Genomic DNA, 17,405 nt, shown 5'->3' with positions numbered 1-17,405 from the left:
AGCGTCTGATCTTTGCGGTGGCGTGCTTCCGGTTTCATCTCAGTCTGCCAGGAGGCATCTGAGGTCAGGAAGGGGGCAGATCTGTAAGCAGCTCTCAGGTCAGAGAAGGTTTTTTGGCGGTTTTCTGGACCTTTTTCCCTTGGTTTGGTAAGGTTTTTTATTAGCTTGTACTGCTTTTAGTTTGTAGTTTTCTTCTGATGAAGAGTCCTGGCTTCCTGAGATTTTCTGTTCTGGTGTTTTCTGCCTCTTAACCCAAGTAGGTTATGAGTCTATGGGAATTTGTCTGCGTTTGTTTTTTCTTTTTGTTTTAACCTTCTCCTATCGTTTATTATCAGGATGTCACTAGATAAGCCAGACCTCCCTGAAGAATCACCAGCACCTAGGAAGGCTGCATCCAAGACGAAACATTTTGCCTGTAAAAACTGCAAGGCTACAATGTCTGACGCCTCTAGGAAATTTTGCTCATCCTGCCTCAAAGCCAGAGAGGAGTCCATTTCAGAATTCAAGGAATGGATGAAGGCTGAGCTTCAGTCCACGTTTCAGCAGATTAAAACCTCTGTTATGTTTTCTTTACCTCAGCCTAGACCCTCGGCCTGGGTTCCGGCCCTCTGGTCAGGATCCTTACACTTCAGATTCTGAAAAGGAATGGCAGATGTAAGATCCCAAATCCCTAGAAGATGGGGAACTATCGGAAGAATCCTTCTTCTTTCCAGCAGAAGAAGTAAACAAGCTGGTTACTGCCGTAAGGGCTGTTCTGGATCTGGAAGAAGAGCAGCCAAAAGACAAACCAGGGCTCCTTTAAGAAACCTAAGGTTTTTCCTATTCATGAAACCTTAAAATCCATAATCACTGACAGGGCTGGCCCAAGGCAAAATGCCGCCTAGGGCGAATTTTAAAATGCCGCCCCCCCCTCCCCTTATCTACCCTTCCTCTCTCTCCGTCCCTGCCCCCCCCCCCCCCCCCCCATTATCTACCCTTCCTCTCCCTCCCTCCCTCCCACTCGGCTCCATTGTCGGGCCGGCCCTGATCACTGACCAGTGGAAGGCTCCGGAAAGAAGGCTCTTTTAGAACTACCTCTAAAAGGGTGTCCAGACTCTTTCCTTTTCCAGACGATTTATCTGAGCTCTGTTCATTCAACTCCCAAAGTTGATGCTCCAGTGGCATCGGATCCCATGGATAGGAAGGCAGAAGGGGCAGCTAAGAGATCTTTTGAAGCCTCAGCAGCTATCTTTAGGCAAGGCATTGCAGCAGCCTCAGTAGCTAGGACTATGTGCTTATGGCTTCAACAAATTGAAGATGATATCCTAAGTGGTGCAGGAGAAGAGAATATCCTCCGTGGCATCTCAGATGTGAAGAGCGCTGCTGATTTTTTTATGTGACACATTTGTGCGGGATTCCCTTTTCTGGCAAAGATCTGTTTGGGAAAGAGCTGGAAACTTTATTGGAAAAGGCTACTGGGGATAAGTACTTCTTGCCTAAACGTAAACCCTTACCTCGTTTTCGTCCAAATTGTTCGTTCAGGTCCTCCAGAGGTCAAGATTCCGACCCCAGGCTCGGTTTCGTGGTAGGGGCAGACCCTTCCCATCTAAACATGAAGATGGAGCCGCTAAGAGACCTTGACGCCAGGAGTTGTGCGGTAGGGGGCAGGCTGAGAATTTTTTTTCCACCTTTGGGCTCTTGTTTGTCCAGACCTTTGGACCCTGGGGATCATTTCCAGAGGGTACGGTCTGGAGCTTGTCAGCACTCCCCCAGAGCGTTTTATGATGTCTACACCTCCCGCGGATCCTTCCAGGAGAAAGGCGCTTTTGGATCTGGTGCAGGATTTTGTCAAGAAACAAGTACTTATCCCAGTGCCTGCTGCCCAAAGAGGAAGAGGTGTTTACTCCCACATCTTCGTGGTTCCCAAACCATCAGGAGACTTCAGGCTTATCATAGACCTCAAGTTTCTAAATCAATTAGTGAGTTCCAGGAAGTTCAGGATGGAATCTATCAAATCCACCGTGGAACTTCTTTCCGAAGGGGATTTCCTGGCTACTCTCGATCTTCAAGACGCCTATCTCCATGTTCCCAACAAGCAAGATTCTCAGAGGTTCCTTCGGGTGGCCATTCCGTCTACATCAGGGATTCGTCATTTCCAGTTCCAGACCCTTCCTTTCGGTCTCGCTTCAGCACCGAGTAGTAGTTTTACGAAACTACTATCAGGGGTCGTGGCTTTCCTCAGGAAATAATCAAGGTAGTCCCATACCTAGACGACTGGCTTCTATCAGCTGAGTCTCAACAGATTCACAGGACTGTTTCCATGCTTCAGGATTTGGGATGGATTGTCAATTTTCGAAAATCCCACCTGCTTCCCACCAGAATAATTCCCTGCCTGGGGTTTATCCTGGACACTACGTGTCAAAAGATTTTTCTGCCGGAGAACAAAATTCAGAACATTATCAGCCTTACCAGCTTGATTCTTTCCAGACGTCTTTCCAGTCTACGGCTTCTCATGTGACTACTTGGACTGATGGTTTCTACAAGGCCTGCCGTGGCATGGGCGCTTCTGCATATCCGTCCTCTACAATGTCTCATCCTGAAGTCATGGAATCGATCCGTTCCGGCACTTTCAAGGAAGGTCTCTCTTCCTCCCAGCGTCCGTTCTTCCCTCAGATGGTGGCTTCAGGCGAAAAGGCTGGGTTCAGGTCTGGTCTGGACCGAGCCCTCTTGGACAGTCGTTTCCACGGACGCCAGTTTATCCGGTTGGGGAGCTACGATGGACAAAGAATTCCGTCAAGGTTTTTGGTCCAACCACGAGCGCCATCTTCAAATCAATATGCTGGAACTTCGGGTAGTTTGGAAAGCTCTCCTCTCATGGCAGGCCAGGCTACGAGGGAAAGCGGTAAGAATTCTGTCGGACAATCGCACGGTAGTGGCTTTCCTGAACAAACAAGGTGGCACGAGAAGTCTTCAGTTAGGAAGTCTTCGTCAGAAGATCGGGAAGTGGGGCAAATTTCATCTTTCTCACCTTTCGGCCGTCTTCATCCATGGAAAGGAGAACGTCACTGCAGATTTCCTAAGCAGAACTTCTGTTCTTCAAGGAGAGTGGAGCCTGAGCTATGCGACATTTCATCAGATCACGAAGATCTGGGGAGTTCCAGAGATCGACCTCATGGCTACTACAGCCAACAAGAAACTCCCTCTGTTTTATTCTCTGTCAGCAGCAGGCCATCCCTTAGCTCTGGATGCCTTTTCTCAGGTTTGGGCCTTCGATCTGGGTTATATCTTTCCCCCTCTTCCGCTCATCGCCTGGGACAGATGTCGGGTGATTCTGATAGCTCCCGACTGGCCCAAAAGGATTTGGTACCCGGAGTTGATTCGTCTGTCCATAGAGAGCCCTCTAAGGTTGGAGATCAAACCAGACCTGCTCCAGCAGCGGCCTGTCCGCCACCCAAATCCCGCCTGTTTCAGTCTTTCAGTTTGGCTCCTGAAAGGGAGACTTTAATTCAGGCAGGTCTGTGAAGAACCATGTCTCATCTTCACTGTTATTATTAGACTTGTGCATTCGTCTTCGGGCGAACATGGAAACGAACACGAAGAGTGCGTTTTCGTGTTCGTTCCGAAGACACGCCGAAGAGAAGACGGCGGCGGTAAAACGTAGGCGAAGACGAAGACACACGCCACGAAGATCTTCGTGATTGTCTTCGTCTTCGTCTACCATTCTCCCCCCCTCTTCCAACTTACCTTGGCTTCGCGGCATCGCGGCAGTTCCCGGAAGTGGAAATCCGCAGGTTTGCCATCACGGGTTACAGGGCAGTGCGAATGAGCCTATTGGTCGCCTACAGGGACCTCCTCTGGCATCAACCAATTGGACTTTATTGGTCGCTCGTACGGACATTTAATTAATTGAACAAGGAGGGAGACCAGTGGGATGTGCCGGGTAAGTTGCAGCATTGAGGTTTTAAAACCCCAATGCTGCAACTTACCCTGCCGATGCCACTGATCTCCCTCCCTGTTCAATTAGTTAAATGTCCGTATGAGCGACTTTATTGGTCGCTCGTACGGACATTGAACCCGGCACATACTAACTAATTGAATAGGGAGGGAGACCAGTGGCGTCGGCAGGGTAAATTGCAGCATTGGGGTTTTAAAACCCCAATGCTGCAACTTACCCTGCCGATGCCACTGATCTCCCTCCCTGTTCAATTAGTTAAATGTCCGTACGAGCGACTTTATTGTTCACTCGTACGGACATTTAATTAATAGAACAAGGAGGGAGACCAGTGGGATGTGCCGGGTAAGTAGCAGCATTGGGGTTTTAAAAGTCTGCACGAGCGACCAACAGAGTCGCTCGTGCAGACTTTTAAAACCCCAATGCTGCAACTTACCCGGCACATCCCGCTGGTCTCCCTGTTCTATCAGTTAAATGTCCGTACGAACGACTTTATTGGTCGCTCGTACGGACATTTAACTGATAGAACAGGGAGACCAGTGGGATGTGCCGGGTAAATTACAGCACCAGGAGCCTAAAAGTCTGTACAGACTTTTAAAATCCCAATGCTGCAACTTACCTGGCACATCCCACTGGTCTCCCTGTTCTATCAGTTAATAAATGATAGAACAGGGAGACCAGCGGGATCTGCCGGACAATTACGGCACCAGGAGTTTAACAGTCTGTACGAGCGACCCTGTTGGTCGCCAGCAGGGGGCTCGTCTGCCATCAACCAATGGCAGACGAGCCCCCTTCTGACTGCCAATAGAGTTGCTCATATGGACATTTAAACTCCTGGCGCCAGAGCGGCTTTAACCCCGTTTTAACCCCTTAACCGGGGAAAACGAAGAAAACCCGAACACGAAGAATGTCCGCGAATATTCGGCCGAAGAGAAGACAGGACCAGGCGAATATTCGCGGAATACGAAGTTGTTTTTTTTGCCGAAGACGAGCACGAAGACGAACACGAAGAGCCCCCTGGTGCCCAAGTCTAGTTATTATTATTCTATTTATTTGTAACCTGTTTGAATGTAGCTGCAGCTCCAACCTTCAAAGAGACGATCCTGTAATCCAGCTGGGGCTCTTAATCAGCCAGCACAGCCCTGTCTGCCCAGGCGGCACCTGCACTACAGGGGGGATAACACAGGTGGGGGAAACCCATTGTATCTCTTAATCTTCTCACCCGATACATCCCCTGGAAACTGATGGGATTTGTGATGGGATGTGGCTGATGGGATTTGTGATGGGATATGGCTGATGGGATTGGGGGTTGGGTTCGGTGCTCATTGAATTGAGATTGTATATAAATTCTGTGTGTAATAAAAGGAGAGTTCTGTTTTAACCTCAAAGCATGAAGTCCTGTCTCATGATTGAGGGAAGTGCTGGTCTGTGACTGCTTTCTTCGGACAGCCACAGCGTGTCCGCTGACTGGGAGAGGGAAGGAGCTGGCTGGCGGATGTGTCCAGTCTGGGGCACAGGACGTTCCGTCACAAGGTCTCTCTAAAGATGTAGCTGATACCTTGATGAAGAGCCAGAAACAAGTTACCAACCTCGATTACCACGCCGGCTGATCTCTGCTCTCCTGGCAGCCCCAGCAGCCGGTAATCCATAGGAGGCCTCTTCCCCGAACCACCCCTGGTCCGTGCCCCCACCACCCGTGGGGTATCTCACGGTCCGTCACGGTCCGTCACGGAAACTTTGAACTGCTGCCGCTCGGGGTCCCTTCGACTGATCGCCTAACCTTTTGGACAGGATATACTCAGGACCCCGAGCTATCGGCACCCGGGGATCGCCGCCGCTCCTTCAGGATCACCCCCGAAAACACCGGTTTAATGTGGTACGGCCATTGCGGGGCTCGGTGGCCCTGATAAGGGCAGCACCGAGGCTTAACTAAATAGCAAGACGAGACTCGTAGTGAGGCAAAACGGGGACTCTTTATTTGGGAAACACACGGGCTTATAAACAGGTTAGGTACACCCGCCAGACGTTGCTTCCCTCTGCCCATAGTCACCGGACATAGACTTGGATTAACAGGAAATACAGCCTATCAGGAACCTCGTCAGCACTCTAGTATACGGAAGTGTAGCTGTCATGATTAACTCATATAATGTAGTGGATACATGGAAGGATAATCCAGCAGAGGTGGTTAATTCCTTTGTGTTAGCAATGTTGATCTAAATCAGTTTCTTTGTACATGCCCTCCATATCTGATCTGGCAAGAGGTGTCATCTTCCCAGGACCCCTGTGGTGATTCATGGCCTAACTGATAAGGATCCTTAGTCATAGGAATTCCATTCCTATCTTAAGTGGAGGGGTTTTCCATCACCTTTACCCCACCATAACTTATTGGCACATCAAAGATGGGAACCAATTCTTGGAAAAGGTGTCATCTAATTGGCCATGTGGTCAGAGGGATGTTTTCTTGAAACAGAATCTGATTTAGGGGCAATGCAGCGACCTCAAAGCAGAACTTCACGATAAACTCTGATCGGAACAACATCATAAGAAACCATCTGGACTTAACGAGTACCCACAGGCCGGCTTATTGAAGAAACCCGTGAGTGAGGGTCCTGTGTTTAAGTCCCATCGTTTTAAGAACTGTTTGCCATTTTGTTTTTCTTTTGTACGTCTTGTTTTTTTGTAATTGTGGCACTGTGTAATCTTTGTCTTTTTGTTATTAAAATATTCATAATCCAAGTCTGTCTTTGGGCTCTAGTCAGGGCCGGCCTTAGGGGTGTACGACCTGTGCGGCCGGGACTTAAATTAAACCATTGTTTTTTTAGTTTGTTTGTTTTTTTTTTAACTTTATTTAACATCCTCCATGTTAAATACAGTTTTTAACTTTATTTAACATATTTAACAACAAAAAACCTCCCCAATGTTTTAATTTAAGTCCTGGGCAGGGGTGCCGAGCGTCGCTCGTGAAGTTTTCAGCAACCGCTCGGTGCCCCTCACTCTCCGTGACTCCGTCCGGTGCCGGCGTTTCATGCTGAGCACCAAAATATGATGTCATATTCTAGCGCTCAGCTGTGAAGCCAGAGCCAGAGGTGGTTGATAGTGAGATGGGGCAGAGGTGGTAGATAGTGATAAAGGGGGAGAGGGGAGTTTCCTTTCTTTTTGGGGGATGGGGGGCCATCAGAGGAGTAGTCCGCACAGGGGCCAGAACACCTAAGGCCGGCTCTGGCTCTAGTATAGATATCCACAAACCCTAAGAGAGGATAACACGTTACCGTATTGTTATTAAGTTCTAGAGGATATATACCGTATTGGTCGCACCCTAAAAATTTGGTGCTTTTTTAAAGAAAAAAAATTCTGCCACCCCCGAGATATGCTGCCACTCTATCCCCCCTTCCCGAGATTTGCTGCCACTCTACCCCCTCCGCCGCGGGAAGTACCGGAAAGGAAGATTGTTAACGTACATCACACAGATGTTCACCGGCTGCGGCGACGCGAGCATAAACAACCTCCGGCAGGGGAGGCTGTCTGAGCGTATCAGAGAGTAGAATGCAGGTCCCCTGCACCGCTGCGGGGGATCTGTATCATAACGGGACGCATGTCCCGGGCGTCGGGCGCTAGACCCCGAATATAGGCCGCACCCCCACTTTAAAGACTTAAAGGGGGGGGGAGTGCGGCCTATATTCGGGCAAATACGTGGTGGGTTGATATATATAGAGAGAGATAAATGTTCTAGTTCGGATTTCTCACAAATCCGGTATCAAAATCGTGAGTGGTGGCAGACTACCTGAGGGGATAAAGGCAGGATTTGGGGGTTCATTTGGTGTGACGGCCCCGGGTTAATCGGTGCCGTCTGTGATAGTTCTTGTTTGTGATACCTGCATTTCCCAGTATATGTTGTTATTATGGTGTGTGCTTTTGTTCCCCTTGTTTGCTACCCTGTCCAGGTGCCACATGTCCTGCCCCCTCCCTCCTTACACAGACTACAGTAGAGACCCCCTACTGGGCTGAGTGCTAATACTCAGTCATATGCAAAGGAGGGCAGGATGTAATTCCCTTGTGTTTATTGGACGCAATTCCCTTGTGTCTATTGGACGCAATTCCCTTGTGTGTCTATTGGACGTAACTCAATCCCTTGTACTGTTTAAATACCCCTGTGTTCCCAAATAAAGAGAGTTCCTGTTTTCACCTCAACATGAGTGTTGCCTGATGCTTGGGGTGGGCTGATATGATCCTGTATTGTCCTTTTCAGGACAATAACCACACTGTGTAGCTAAGCTTCGGCTAGCCACAGTGCCAAGGGAGCTCCGGTGCAGCGAAGCCCCCCTTCTATCTACAACGCTGGTTATGCCCGGTGCTGAAGGGGTTACTTGTTGGTGTCCCGTCAGGAGGAAGCAACGTTTGGCGGGAGTACCCAGTCGGGGTACAGGTCGGTCCCGTCACATTGGTGGCAGCGGTGGGATGCTTCCTCAGAACCGGGAGATCCAAACCACCACCGGGACTACACTCCAGTGAATGGAGCATCGTTACGAGGGCTTGAAGAGGCAGACGCTGAAAGACTTATTGGAAGCCCGTGGGCAGACGGCCAGCAACAAGTCAAAGGCTACCTTGATCGCGAGGGAATGGAGGGAGACCGGAACAGCCTCGCCTCATCAGAGGGCACTGAAACTTCAGAGCTCCAGCGAGAAATCCGGTGGCGTATCAGCCTCCTGGGATCAGAACCGCCACAGACGCTCATCGCCCAGATAGTCAGCGAGGCCACCCAGCTTCGCATCACAGAGCTCCAGAGAGATAAAGAACGGGCGCCCACGACAGATCGGAGCGGCCCCTCGAACAAAGCTAAGCTACCCTACGACGCCATTCCCCGATTTCAAGATGGCGTAGATGAGATAGATAGATACCTTCAGATCTTTGAGCGACAATGCGATTTGCAGGGCGTGGAAGTGGCAGACTGGGTGACACTACTGGTGAGTCGGCTGTCGGGACGAGCTTTGGAGGCTTATGAGGCCACCCCAGATGCGGACAGTACCAATTACTATCGGGTAAAGGAACGCTTACTAGCTCGATATGGTATCACCCCCGAGGCCCACAGGCTGAAATTTCGGAGCCTCCGACGCGCAGATGGGCAGCCCTTCACCGAGTGGGTGCATCGCGTGACCCGGGCAGCCGAAGGGTGGATCCACGGGTGCCAAGCCTCCTCCGTCACAGATGTCCTCCAGCTGATCATACTGGAGCAATTCTATGACTTGACCCCCCCTGCAGTAAGGGACTGGGTACGTGACCGACGACCCCACACAGCAGACCAGGCAGCAGTTCTAGCTGACCAGTATATTGACTCCCGGAGGTCTACCCCACTGGAGCACCGATCAGGGGCCCGCTATGTACCACCCCCACTTCGGCCACCTCAGGCTCACCGCACCGCACCTCGACCCCCGGCACAACAGCAGCCCACTACCTTCCGGGACAGTCGACCTTCGGGTGTCCGGTGCTTCGGATGCAATCGAGTCGGGCACATACATAGGGAATGCCCCGCTAACCACGCTGCTAGACCGGGAGGGCGCAAACCAGCTGGGCCCATCCGGGCAGCTGCTAATTGCCTGGAGGCTCCATCATCCTCCCCACACCACGACTGGGTCGAAGAGGATTTCGGGGTACTATACGAGGCCGACCCGGTGCAGGCCGCCGCCTCGGACAATCGACATCATCACCGACAAGTTGTATGGCTTAACGGTCGCCCTGCTCAAGGATTACGGGACAGTGGGGCTACCATTACCTTGGTACAGCCACAGATGGTCGCTGCGACCGGGCAGACCAGCCACTCGGTCGCTGTACGGGTGGCGGGAGGAAAGGTGCTCCGAATCCCAACCGCCCGGGTGCATTTGGATTGGGGAGCGGGCGCTCGCGAAGTAGTAGTAGGTGTCATGAAGAACCTACCCGCGGAAGTTCTACTGGGCAACGATCTGGGTCACCTAACTACCGCGTTTCACCCGGATGACACCGCCGAGCAGTGTGGAGCCATCACTCGCCAGCAGGCACGGAAGGCGAACCACGCCCTCGAGGACGAGACCCGGGTGAGTACTGTTAACCCTGACATCCCTCCCGACTATTCCCCGACGGCCCCTGCTTTGCCCTGGGCCTCCCCCGCTGACTTTGCCCAGGAGACCTTACATGACCCGACCTTACAGGGCTATAGGGACCGGGCAGGGGCGGATCCGGGTGGGGTCAAGGAAGACAGAATTGAATGGAGCCAGGGACTATTATACCGACTTACGGATGGGCAGGGAGAGACCCGTGTGCCCAAACGCCAGCTGATCGTGCCGCAAAAGTATCGGCAAGAGATCATGCGTATTGGACACGACATTCCCCTGGCAGGCCATTTGGGGAGGCGACGGACCCATCACCGAGTCACCCGGTCCTTTTTCTGGCCAGGCCTGTCCAAGGATATCCAGCAGTACTGTAGCACCTGCGACACCTGCCAGCGAATAGGGAAGGGGCGTGGCCAGATGAAAGCCACATTACGCCTGCTACCCATCATAGATGAACCCTTCAGCCGGATAGCGGTGGATATAGTAGGGCCCCTACCCCGGCCTAGCCCTTCGGGGAAAAGGTACATACTGACCGTGGTAGATTATGCTACCCGGTATCCCGAGGCCGTCCCCCTGTCCAATATACATGCGGAGACTGTAGCCGATGCCCTACTTCGGGTCTTTGCCAGGGTAGGCTTTCCACAGGAGATAATTTCCGACCAGGGGACCCAATTTACCGCGGAGATTACCCAGCAGCTGTGGAGGTTGTGCGGGATTAAGCCTGTGTATAGCGCCCCTTACCACCCCCAGACGAACGGGTTATGCGAGAGGTTCAATGGAACACTGAAGCAACTGCTTCGGACGTTCGCTACCTCTCACCGGGACTGGGAAAAGTACCTACCACACCTCCTGTTCGCGTACCGGGAGGTGCCCCAAGAGTCCACCGGGTATTCTCCTTTCGAGTTGGTGTACGGGAGGCAGGTACGGGGCCCTTTAGAGTTGATCCGGAGCCATTGGGAGGGGGGGAGTAACCACCGAGGGCACCCCGGTTATACAGTATGTCTTAAAGTTCCGGGAGCGGCTGAAGGCACTCGCCGGAATGGTTCGGGAGAACCTTCAAGCCGCGCAGGGGCGGCAAAAACGGTGGTACGATCGCACCGCCCGAGACCGCACTCTGCAAGTTGGGCAAAAAGTTCTTGTCCTCAAGCCGGCTAAGTCCGATAAATTACAAGCTGCCTGGCAGGGTCCCTACCAGGTAGTGAAACAACTGTGTGACACTACCTACCTAGTAACCAAATGCTCCGATAGGAGGATTCAACGAGCCTTCCATGTAAACATGCTTAAGGCTTACCAGGAACGGCCGGACGAGGTGGCCGCTATCTGTGCCCCTGCCGCAGAGGATTCAGAGGATCTTCCGCTACCAGAGTTACCCCAACGGGGCACAGGGCAAGCGGGCATAGAGGCTATCCGAATTGCGGATCAATTAGGGGCGACCCAGCGGGAACAGGCCCGGCATGTACTGTCTAAGCGCCATCAAATGTTCTCCACTGCCCCTGGGTACACTACTGTAGCAGTGCACCAGGTGGAGACCCCAGGGCAGCCTCCCATGCGGCAAGCAGCTTACCGGGTACCCGAGACTGTACGTGAAGGTATGCGGTCCGAAATACGAGAAATGTTAGATCTAGGAGTTATTGAGCCCTCCAGCAGCCCTTGGGCTTCCCCGGTAGTGCTAGTGCCGAAGCGGGACGGCACGACCCGCTTCTGCGTGGACTACCGTAAGTTAAACGACCGGACTACAACCGACGCTTACCCCATGCCCCGAGTAGACGAACTCTTGGACCGCATTGCTAGGGGAAATTTTCTCACTACCCTAGACCTGTGTAAGGGTTACTGGCAGATCCCCCTGGCCCCAGAAGCCATTCCGAAGTCGGCCTTCATCACCCCTTTCGGTTTATACCAGTTTAAGGTTATGCCGTTTGGGATGAAGAACGCCCCGGCGACTTTCCAACGGATGATTGACCGGCTACTCGATGGCCTCCAGGACTTTGCGTGTGCATACCTGGATGACATCGCGATATATAGCGACAACTGGGACGAACACCTCGTTCACCTGGGAGTTGTATTAGATCGCATCAGGTCTGCGGGTCTCACCTTGAAACCAGACAAGTGTACGATAGGGGTTTCCGAGGTATCTTATCTAGGCCACCGGGTGGGCAGCGGGCGACAACGACCTGAACCTGCGAAGATAGAGGCAGTGGCTAACTGGCCCACCCCTACAACCAAGACACAGGTCTTAGCCTTTTTGGGTACAGCGGGTTACTACCGACGGTTCGTCCCCAACTACAGCGCCATTGCCAAACCCCTGACGGACCTAACCAAAAAAAAGTTACCCCGACAGGTCCTGTGGTCTCCAGAGTGCGAAGCCGCCTTCCAGCAGTTAAAGAGTGCCTTGACCTCCGCCCCAGTACTAGCCGCGCCGGACCCGTCCAAGCGTTTTTCTGTCCACACAGATGCCTCCACATTCGGGCTGGGAGCAGTTCTAAGCCAAGTAGGAACTGACGGCAGTGAGCACCCCGTAGCCTACATCAGCCGAAAGCTGCTACCCAGGGAAGTCGGGTACGCCGCCGTGGAAAAAGAGTGCCTAGCGCTGGTGTGGGCTCTAAAGAAACTCCAACCCTACCTGTACGGACAATCCTTTACAGTGCTTACCGACCACAATCCCCTCATTTGGCTGAACCGTGTCTCCGGGGACAATGGACGCCTGCTGCGATGGAGCCTAGCCCTACAACCCTACAACTTCACGGTTCAGTATCGTCCAGGCAAACAAAACGGGAACGCTGATGGACTCTCACGGCAAACCGATCTCGTGCCCACTTAACTTCCCCGGACAGCCACACTCCAAAGACTGGGAGCAGAGACGACCTAATGCCCAGCTATCTCTCCCGGACAGCCCCAAGCCGACCCGTTAAGGGTCTAGCCGGGTCTGCCGGACTATGGGTCGGGGGGGAGATGTGACGGCCCCGGGTTAATCGGTGCCGTCTGTGATAGTTCTTGTTTGTGATACCTGCATTTCCCAGTATATGTTGTTATTATGGTGTGTGCTTTTGTTCCCCTTGTTTGCTACCCTGTCCAGGTGCCACATGTCCTCGCCCCTCCCTCCTTACACAGACTACAGTAGAGACCCCCTACTGGGCTGAGTGCTAATACTCAGTCATATGCAAAGGAGGGCAGGATGTAATTCCCTTGTGTTTATTGGACGCAATTCCCTTGTGTCTATTGGACGCAATTCCCTTGTGTGTCTATTGGACGTAACTCAATCCCTTGTACTGTTTAAATACCCCTGTGTTCCCAAATAAAGAGAGTTCCTGTTTTCACCTCAACATGAGTGTTGCCTGATGCTTGGGGTGGGCTGATATGATCCTGTATTGTCCTTTTCAGGACAATAACCACACTGTGTAGCTAAGCTTCGGCTAGCCACAGTGCCAAGGGAGCTCCGGTGCAGCGAAGCCCCCCTTCTATCTACAACGCTGGTTATGCCCGGTGCTGAAGGGGTTACTTGTTGGTGTCCCGTCAGGAGGAAGCAACGTTTGGCGGGAGTACCCAGTCGGGGTACAGGTCGATCCCGTCACATTTGGTATAACTGATGCCTTGTTAAGTGGTGAAGATAGTAAATACAGAGGACTGGTGCTATTAACCACTTCCTCCCCAGGGCCGGCCTTTGGGGTGTGCGACCTGTGCGACCGCACAGGGCGCCACACTCCAGGGGGCGCCGCGGAGTCCTCCTACGCCGCCGCGGGGTCCTCCTCCGATGCCGCCGCGGGGTCCGCTGCCGCCCCCTCTGCACCTAAATGAAAACATAGTTGGTTTTTTTTTGTTGTTGTTTTTTATTTAACATCCTCCATGTTAAATTTAGTTTTTTTTTACTTTATTTAACATGGAGGATGTTAAATAAAGTTAAAAAAACCAACAATGTTTTCATTTATGTCCCGGGCAGGGGCGCCGAGCGGTTGCTCGTGAAGTTCTCAGCAACCACTCGACGCCCCTTACTCTCCGTGACTCCGTTGCGGTGCCGGCATCTCATGTTGAGCGCCGGACTATTCCGGCGCTCACTATGAAATGCCGACAGGACTCCTCAAGGTAAGTTAGGATAAGGAGAAGTAGGGAGAGCGGGGGGGATAGTTTGAAGGAAGGGGCAGGGGGGGTAGTTTGAAGGGGTAGTTTTTGAAGGGGCAGAGGGGGGGTAGTTTGAAGGGGCAGAGGGGGGTAGTTTGAAGGCACAGGGGGGGTAGTTTGAAGGGGCAGAGTTGGGGGTAGTTTGAAGGGACGGGGGGGTAGTTTTAAGGGGCAGAGGGGGGTAGTTTGAAGGGGCAGAGGGGGGGCGCCAGAGGAGTAGTTTGCACAGGGCGCCGGAACACCTAAGGCCGGCTCTGTTCATGCCCACACCCTCCACACCGTCACAGCTTGGCAAGTAGTCCTGACCGTGACATATGTGGTGGCAGCGGTGGGATAACTAAAATATTTACTATCTTTTTCTGTACCAGATTTCAGTGTTGCCGGATTTGCTAGTTAATCCAGGCACTAAAAAGAAATTGTTTCTCAATTTCCAAAGTCTGAACTCTTGCATACTTGCATATGCATACTTAGTATATTTACACCTCAACAGTGTGATGGAGTGTGTGACGGAAGGGTCCATCACTGGGGCCCCTGGAGAGGACCGAACGCAGGCCTGCTACCCACAGATTATGGACCCTGCCTCCCTGCCCTGGCGAGTGGGACTGTTGTCCTCGTCTGGGGGGTTAAAAGGCCACATTTGAGAGGTGTGCATTTTTCAAATTGGAAATGTGACGTGTGGTCACTGCCCCCCCGTGTTATTTGGGACATTGTTGAACCCGGCCAATTCAATTTACCCATCAAATCATACATTTAAAAAAAAAACACTAGAAAACCCATGGACATTTAACACGCTAGCATTTTAACTCTTTTCACGCAAGAATTGTCTGACACCGGCCAAACCATTCTTTTCTTTGGCCAATAATATATAGTGGACGTGGAGACCCCATTGTATTGTTAATCACTTTAATGGCCCTATTGCCCCTGGGAGTCCAAATTACCCAGATTAAGGGGGCCGGTTCTGTAGCCGTTGTAATCCAATACCTGACTGTTTATGTTAATGTTCGCTTTGCTGGCTATATCTAGCTATGTGTGTAAAAAATAAAGTGTTCTTCATTTTTATATACCCTACACTGCTAGTGACTGGGGAATCTGGGAAGGGAGTGTTGTCCAAGGCTAAGGGAGCACAAGTCAGCGGAGGTAGTCGGTCGTACTAGCCAGCTCTGTGACATTACTGACATGGAACGACAACATATTTTCACAGGAATGCAGGGGTAACTGGGGCCTGATCACAGAATTAAAGAAGAGTCTGGGCATCTGTCTGCCTTTACTAACTATGGCATAACTTTTACAGTAAATCAAAGAAATAACATTGGGAAGCGACAATGAATATATATATATATATGACATTATCAAATAGAATGCACAATGTAACAAATATGCCACAATTATATAATACTGTAACAGAATACATTAACATACTCTGCAGCACCGTATATAGTATGTCAGTGTAATTTATTTATCGAACAATACTACTACTCTGAGCCATCACATATAAATGGAACTAACTTTATTTATATATATAATACATTGCTGGTATAAATACACATTATGAGGCCAGGAAGCGGTGAGAAGGGGCCCCCAAGTGGCAGTCCGGAAGCTGTGGGTGGGGGCCCCCGAGTGGCCTTCTGGAGGGGGGCCCCCGAGTGGCCTTCTGGAGGGGGGGGGCCGAGTGGCCGTCAGGAAGCTGTGGGAGAGTGGCCCCCGCGTGGCAGTCAATCATCCGAGTCGCAGTCAGGGAGCTGTGTGAGCTTTCTCAATCCGCACGGAGAAGCGTCCCCTCCTGTTACGTGACAATTAAAGGAACGTTCGGCACCCTCTCCTCGCCGGCATTCATTTATCACAAAACCAAGTCAATGAACGCCTGGACAGCTGCCAAACCGCAACCAATCAATACACCGGGACTGCTGCCAAACCGCAACAAGAACACCGGGACTGCTGCCAAACCGCAACAAGGACACCGGGACTGCTGCCAAAACCATCAAAGTACTCAACAAGAACAACAAGAAACTAAATACCTAAGGAGCGGGACTCGGCTCCCTATTCAAGGCAGGAATCCATTTAAAATGTTATTTAAAAAATATATTAAAAATGTAATTTCACGTCCATCCGCTCTCTCCGTCCTCCAACTTTTTCTTGCCTTGAGCAGATCTGGGATCTCCAGAAGACACAAGAAAGGAAGGGGTTGATCCAAACAGACACTCGGGGGAGGGGCTAGGAGAATGAGAGAGGTAGTAGACGGCTAGATAGTCCCTCCCCTGTCTCCGTATTGGTGCCGGCTGCTGAAGAGGAAGCCCCGCCCTCTTCAGTAAGTCTGGTGCCGGCTCCCCCTGTCACAAAAATACAGGCTTCGAAGGGCTGATTACAGGGCAGGGGGAGGGGGACACGCTAGTCTGCTGCTCTGGGCCCCCAATATTAACGTATAGTCATAAGTCAGTCTGTGTGTTACTATACAGAGGTCAGGGGGTTTTGTATAGAAGTCAGGCTGTGTGTTACTATACAGAGGTCAGTCTATATGATCATAGATGTAAAGCTGTGTTTTACAGAGTTCACACACACACACACAAACAAACAATTCACAAGGATCTTTCCTGTTATTGTCCCTTTCTAGTTCTATACACACGCACTCACGTTAAAGAAATAGTATATACATCATTAATACGCAGTGGTGCATGCACACAAACACATTCTCACGCATAACCCTTTCCTCACTGACGTATGCTCACGCGCTAATACACACAAACACACTCTCGCACATGAAACGTCCTGATAAGACAAAACCTAATCTTAATAATTACTTTTATTATTTTGAATAATAAATAAATAATATAATATGTTAATAATAAATAACCCCTAAGTAAACTCCTGTCAACTACGAGTCCTAAGACCGGCAGGCAGCCAGACACTAACAGTAGAAATACAATTTATTTTAAATTATTTAATTGATTATTATTAGTTAAAAATATTCATCATTTGTAATGTTATTCTTTAATGTATAAATATTAGGCTATTCTTAATATAATAATTAATAATAATTAATGATTGGGTTATATAAATTTATAGATTAAGTTTAAGGGTAAATTAATATTTAATAGGTGAAATGAAATAATTTATTTTATTAATTATCTGTATTCATTATTTTATTTATTTATTATTTCACACCTCTTGGGTGCTGTTCCCTGGCAGTTTTTTATTTTTTCCGGGGGGGGTGGGGGCTGCTTGGTGTAGGAAATTCAACTGCTTTGAATTAGAAGTGTGATGAGACGTTTACGCGCAAACGGTAA

The 17,405-nt window shown here is 50.7% G+C and overlaps 1 pseudogene; it reads right to left on the bottom strand.

Moving 5' to 3' along the window:
* Positions 1-17,405, bottom strand: part of LOC149279710 (enoyl-CoA hydratase, mitochondrial-like) — a 324,415-nt pseudogene that overhangs the window by 30,272 nt on the left and 276,738 nt on the right.

The sequence above is a fragment of the Sceloporus occidentalis genome, unplaced genomic scaffold (assembly GCF_023333645.1).
Source record: "Sceloporus occidentalis isolate IW3139 unplaced genomic scaffold, rSceOcc1.0.p SCAF_161, whole genome shotgun sequence".
Classification (NCBI taxonomy): Eukaryota; Metazoa; Chordata; class Lepidosauria; order Squamata; family Phrynosomatidae; genus Sceloporus; species Sceloporus occidentalis.
The sequence above is the reverse complement of the archived record's forward strand: the minus strand, read 5'-3'. Positions and strand labels throughout refer to the sequence as shown.